Source organism: Canis lupus, chromosome 11, assembly GCF_003254725.2.
Source record: "Canis lupus dingo isolate Sandy chromosome 11, ASM325472v2, whole genome shotgun sequence".
In the NCBI taxonomy this organism is placed as follows: Eukaryota; Metazoa; Chordata; class Mammalia; order Carnivora; family Canidae; genus Canis; species Canis lupus.
The window spans coordinates 62,862,639-62,868,638 of record NC_064253.1 but is presented as its reverse complement, the minus strand read 5'-3'; the positions used below and the strand labels follow the sequence as shown (position 1 = coordinate 62,868,638).

The 6,000-nt window shown below is 42.7% G+C and overlaps 1 long non-coding RNA gene across 2 annotated transcripts in view; it reads right to left on the bottom strand.

The window, feature by feature from the left end:
- Positions 1-2,269: 2,269 nt before the first annotated feature.
- Positions 2,270-6,000, bottom strand: part of LOC112650388 (uncharacterized) — a 35,219-nt gene continuing 31,488 nt past the window's right edge. Inside the window, exons 6-8 of one of the 2 annotated variants that reach the window (XR_003130128.3) lie at positions 5,604-5,763; positions 5,091-5,213; positions 2,270-3,957 (exon numbers count right to left, since the gene is read on the bottom strand). This is a non-coding gene — a long non-coding RNA (uncharacterized LOC112650388). Of the gene's footprint in view, positions 3,958-4,020; positions 5,214-5,603; positions 5,764-6,000 lie in introns of those variants that run through there. The other variant, XR_007414123.1, reaches the window with a different exon arrangement.

Sequence of the window (6,000 nt, the reverse complement as noted above, 5' to 3'; positions counted from 1 at the left end):
CCCTTAGCCTTTTTTAGTTTCCGCTCTGTTCCCGTGTTGCTGAGTCTCCACCATGAGCCATAAGTGCCCAGACAGAGTGCGGACACACAATGGAAGCTGAGTTCTGTTTCTGGCCCCTGTGTTCCCAAAGCCTGACTTCTGGTGCTCTCCCACCCGTCTACACTCCACGGGGCCTCCACCCCTGCCCTTCAGTGTGTTGAGTTTGGGGTGGCAGTGGGAGCCTGGATTTGAATCCTTTGGTCCTGTGGTGTTGTGTTGGCCCGAGTGAGTCATTTGCCTTCTCTAGGATTTGGTTTCAGAGAGATCATGATAGTCACTCTCTTGTAGGATGGTTTCAAAGTTTAGAGCTAACACATGTAGGGCCCTGAGACGTGAACCTGGCTCACATTAGGTGCCCAGCCATCGTGACCATGACCGTAATCATGTTGTGGCTGCTGTTTGTCACCACAGGTGCTGTCACCCAGCGCCTGCTTCCCTCCAGGCCTCCTCCCATCTTTCCCCTCACATACAATTGGCATTCCAGCACGTGGACCTACTTGCAGTTACTGGAAGTTACCAGTAACTCCATACTCTCGTAGGCCTCTGGGCGATCGCTCAGGCTTCCATTTTTGGTAAACCTCCTCCACCATTTTGTAGGTTTCCTGCAATTGTCACAAATTACCACAAGCTTGGTGGGTGGAAAAAACACACATTTATTACCTTACACGTTTGGAGGACAGAAGTCCAACACAGAGCTGCGTTCCTTTCCAGGGCTCTCGTGTACAATCCCTTTCCTCACCTTTCCTAGGCAGTCTTCATCCCTTGGCTCGTGGCCCCTTCCTCCATCTTCAAAGGCAGCAACAGTGGCTCTGTGTTCTCCCACCACATCCCTCTGACCATATGTCTGTCTCTGCATCTCCCCCAGAACTTAGCAAGGAAAGGAAGGTTCTCTATTTTTAAGGACTCCTGTGACGAAATGGGGCTCACCTGGATAATCCAGGGCACTCTCCCCACCTGAAGGCCTTAATCTTAGTCACATGCGCAAAGTCCCTTTTCTTCTGCATGAGGCTAAGGTTGAGGACATGGACATCTTTTGGGGAGGAGCACATTATTCTGCTTCCTACATCTATTAAATTCTTGCCTTTTCAAAACTCATCTTAGACATCACTTCTCTGAGCATTTTCCGATTCCTCGGGCAGAATAAGGCATTTGTTTGTGCTCCCAGGACTTTGAAAATATGCTTCTTTTGTATGCTTGACCACAATATTTTGCAGTAATTGGCTTAGATAATTGCTGATCCCACAAAATTTTAAGAGCTGAGACTGGATTTTGTTCACATTTTTCTGTTCCCAGTGCCTGATATGAGCCTCAGCACTGCTTGTTAAATAAATGAAACTTCCATCTTAAGACCTAGTGCCTCTGCCAGTAGAAATACCACCCAAAACTCGAGGAAAAGATCTGGTTTCATATTTAATGATAATAACTAATAAGCTTTCTGCATCTGAGTTTTCATAGTCATCTCTGTTGTTTTCATTTTTATTACAACCCTACAACGAAGGCAAATAGGTCGTCACTTAGTAATTGAGAAGAATGAAACTCAGAGAGGTTAAATACCTTGTCCAAAGTCATTCACAGAGTTATTCATTGGCAAAGTGGAGAATCTTCAGAGCTGAATTATAAACCACATCAATTTATTTATTTATTTTTAGCCAGAAAAGCAGTATGATGATGACGAAGTGTTCATCCTGGAAAAAAACTTTCAAATTGGAGCCTTTAATGGCTAAAGAGCCATTAATTTGGAGCAGATGGTGGGGGAGCAAAAAAAAAAAAAAAATTTTTACCTGAAAGGGACACCTGGGGGACTCAGTTAAGTGTCTGACTCTTGGTTTCAGCTCAGGTCATGATTTAAGGGTCCTGAGATAGAGACCTGCATCGGGCTCTGTGCCCAGTGCAGAGTCTGCTTGAGAGTCTCTCCCTCTCCCTTTGCCCTCTCCCCCCATCTAAATAAATAAATAAATAAATAAATAAATAAATAAATAAATAAAAATATTTTAAAAAGTTAGCTGAAAGAGTACAAACTTACAATAATCACAAAAATAATGGGTCTATTTCATAGAGGTCTATGAATAAAAATATTTCACAATGCTATATAATTATATTACAGAATAATGTGGAGTTCTAGCACAGGCAATCCAGACATACGTCCTACTCTAGTAGAAGTCATAGGAGACTCCTAACTCTGGGAAACAAACAAGGGGTGGTGGAAAGGGAGGTGGGTGGGGGGGGTGGGGGTGACTGGGTGATGGGCAATGAGGGGGTCACTTCATGGGATGAACACTGGGTGTTATGCTATATATGGGTAAATTGAACTCCAATTAAAAAAGAAAAAAAAAAAAAGAAGTCATAGGAGAAATGAGAAGCTCAAATGCTCCCAAGTGTCCCCAGCACGAGGTAGTGTGACATGCCATCAAGAGGCATGATGTGGGTCTGTGGGGGCTGAAATGAGTATGCAAGTCTAGCTGCCGGAACTAGAACACATGTTATAAAGAGTCTTTCATGTAGCAGCTTAATGGATGGTTAAGAATCGAAAGCGAGTAAATTTCCTCTTGTATAATTGTTTGGAAATAGTTCCTTTGGCCATTCAAAAAACTTCTTCCCCCAGTGAGGTGAAAGATCAACCAAATGGGGGATCCCCGGGTGGCTCAGCGGTTTAGCACTGCCTTCAGCCCAGGACGTGATCCTGGAGACCTGGGATCGAGTCCCACGTCGGGCTCCCTGCATGGAGCCTGCTTCTCCCTCTGCCTGTCTCTGCCTCTCTCTCTCTGCATGTGTGTGTTTCTCATAAATAAATAAAATCTTTAAAAAAAATCAACCGAATAATTGTGCTTGCTATCACGTATTTGCTGATTGATACTTCTTTCTCATAAAGCAAAATACAATCTTCAGTCACCGTCTGCACTGTGAAATTCCAAATCAATGGCTCTCAAGTGAATGCAGCGTCACAAGCATTGTTGCCTTCATGGTCTAAAAGCTCTTTCCCAAACAGGTAGAAGTTCAGTGATCACCTCCGTGTTCTTAACAGAAAACCGTAACTGGGCCTGGAGATGAATATTCTGAAAACTCATGTTGCAGTGTATACGGAGGATGTTTGTTGAAAGACTAAACATTTCCAACCCATCAAATATATCGACGCTGGCAAGTGAAGATGGGCTCTTATGTAAGAAAGGAATGAAGCCCTGGAGCTATCCCATTTCTCAACCATGCTGACCATAACGATGGCAAACTCAATAAAGAGTAGAGCAGGGACACCTGGGTGGCTCGGCAGCTCGGCGGTTGAGCGTTTGCCTTTGGCTCAGGACTTGATCCTGGAGTCCTGGGATCGAGTCCCCTATTGGGCTCCTTGCATGGAGCCTGCCTCTCTCTCTGCCTCTCTTTCTGTGTCTCTCGTGAATAAATAAATAAAATCTTTTAAAAATAAAAATAAAGGGTAGAGCAGGGGAAGCGATCATATGTGCCGATAAAGCCCCCTGACTCCCTCTCTCTTTGCAGCACACACAGGACCAAACTAGTCCTCTGAGCTCATTCACTTTCATGGATCTTATCCTTCTCCATGCCCATCAAGACCCTTCTCAAACGTCACATCCTCCATGAAGCTTTCTTGGTATCCTCTGCAAAATGAAATGCCTTTCCTTTTGTGTTCTCATAGCCCTGAGTTCCTTTCAATCCATCGTTAGCTCTTTTTCCTCACTAGACCAATTTTCTCAAAGGCCAAATGCCCTTTTCATTTTTCATATCTGCTGCTGGTAACAGTAGGTCATGACATATAAAAGGTGTTTAATAAATGCTCGCTCAAATAAATCATATTATAGTTCAACATCATCATTCTAAAGGCCTACCCAGAAACCCACTTACCTTTGATGACTGTCTGCATAAATCCAAATACACACATACATCGCCTACTGTCAGGAATTTCTGAAACTGGAAAGTTATAATTAATGAGACCCAGATACACAATATATGAAACATGAAGGATGGACAATCTTGAAGTCAAGGAGGTACCACCACACCCCTCTCCACTTTATTGAGATGAAGCTGCTCCTTGTGGCCACATTTGGGTCATATCTATAATTTTTACCAGTGTACTTTATATTTTATGATTCAGTTATCTTTGTAATAAAAGAGTTTGCAATTACACAGTGACTCCTGCCTCACTAAATCAGAATTGGGCTGGATGCCAGGAATTCATTTTTTGGTTGCTTTCTTGAAACTCAAACCATTTTCCCAAAGAGACTTTTTAAACGTGTAGCTTCCCAAACTTTCCTGTGAAAATCTATTTAACTCCTTTATCCTCACCAATGCTTTTAGGAATATAAGTTCAGTGTTACTGAGTGGCTGATGGAAATATGCTTGCTAATGTAGAAATAGTAGCTGGATAGAGAAAGAAGCAGGGATGGAGCGGGTTTATACTTTGACTTAATTCAAATGTCAATTCTTCTAAGAAGTATTTCCTCATATTCCCATACCCAGGATGGGTTATGGATCTTATTAGTTGATTCCTTCAGTGTCTTGGGCTTGTTTTTCTCATAAGCCTATGATCCTCGGGTGCTGTATCCCCAGGGCCAAGAACAGAAGGTTCTGAATGAATGAATGACCAATTCTGGGCACCAGTGACTTGTAAATCCTCCTCTTGTTTAGTTACTCTTTGGTAAGATGCTATAGGAACCAGCGGAGGCCAGTCTAAGTCAAACATGGAATTTACTATAATGAGGGAATTGCTCAGATCTCCAATTGGATGTGCTCTTGAGAGACTCCAGGCAACAGGCTAGATCCCTAAACAGCCTCTTAAGTCAGTAACTTTTGGGTGACTCTTAACCATTTTATTTAGTCCTTGTGTGACTCTGCTTAAGTTTCAAATACCAGGATTGGCTTCAAGGGGTTTAGGAGAGGTTGGGGGAATGATGAAGGAAAAGTAGTTCCCCAAATAAAAAAAGGGAGATCGGGAAAGGAATGGTAAGTAGGAAAAAACAAAGCAGGATTTTGCACCAGCTTATTTTCCTGAGAAAGTATATCCCACTGTTCTATTTATAGAGACTTTAGATCCTGGAGGTCACCTGCAAGGTCATGCTTCAGTTTTTCATACAGTATCTCCAACCAAGATAAGAGTTCTCCGGTAACAGGGATTGCCTTTCTTAAGCCAATCAGTCCAGCTTAATTTTTCCTCCAGAATCCTTTGGCTGTTGAGAAAAAATTATCTATCTATCTATCTATCTATCTATCTATCCAGCTATCCACCCATCTATCCTTCATCTATCTGTTCCTTTTATTGAGTTGAAATCTGCCTCCTGGAAGCCTCTGCCCATTTCAACCCCTCTCCCCATCCCAGGACAAATTAGCTACCTCTTCCAGAGGGCAATCCCTGAGCCTTGACTTGGTGCCTTTAAAACTACGTGACCCATATATCCCACCACATGGCACTACTGGTATATTGCCCCTCACTAGGCAGGACTCACATTACTGCGTACACATACCCCTCCACTTTTGGCCTTTTGGTGCTTTCTAAGGTTTGTACCTGTATCTCTCCCTGGTTCTGCCCACCCTTGAATGGTTCGTGTACTTCAGCCCACCTCTCCGAGCTCCTGCTTCCAGAGCACCGTCCTCACCAAGTGTTCTCATTCTCTCTTGCATCAAGGGTGTCAGCTTTGCCATTAGGCAGATCTTGTTCCAATCTGGCTCCAAGGCTTACTCTTCATATTTCCAGAGAGCAAATGCTTCAACTCTCTTGATCTGTAATATGACATAATGCATACATTTAGCAGGCTGCTTATGAATTGTATGGAATAATGGGTTTAAGAAAATTGTTATAATACTTTGAAAGTAGGTGATTAACAGATAGTAGCTGTTACAATGGTCTTTTTAAATATTGATTTTATCATTTACAAAATTATTGAAGTTATACTTTATCCGGTTATATATGTGTATATAAACTCCTGAAAGATTCTCTCCTAGAATGGTATTGGTAGG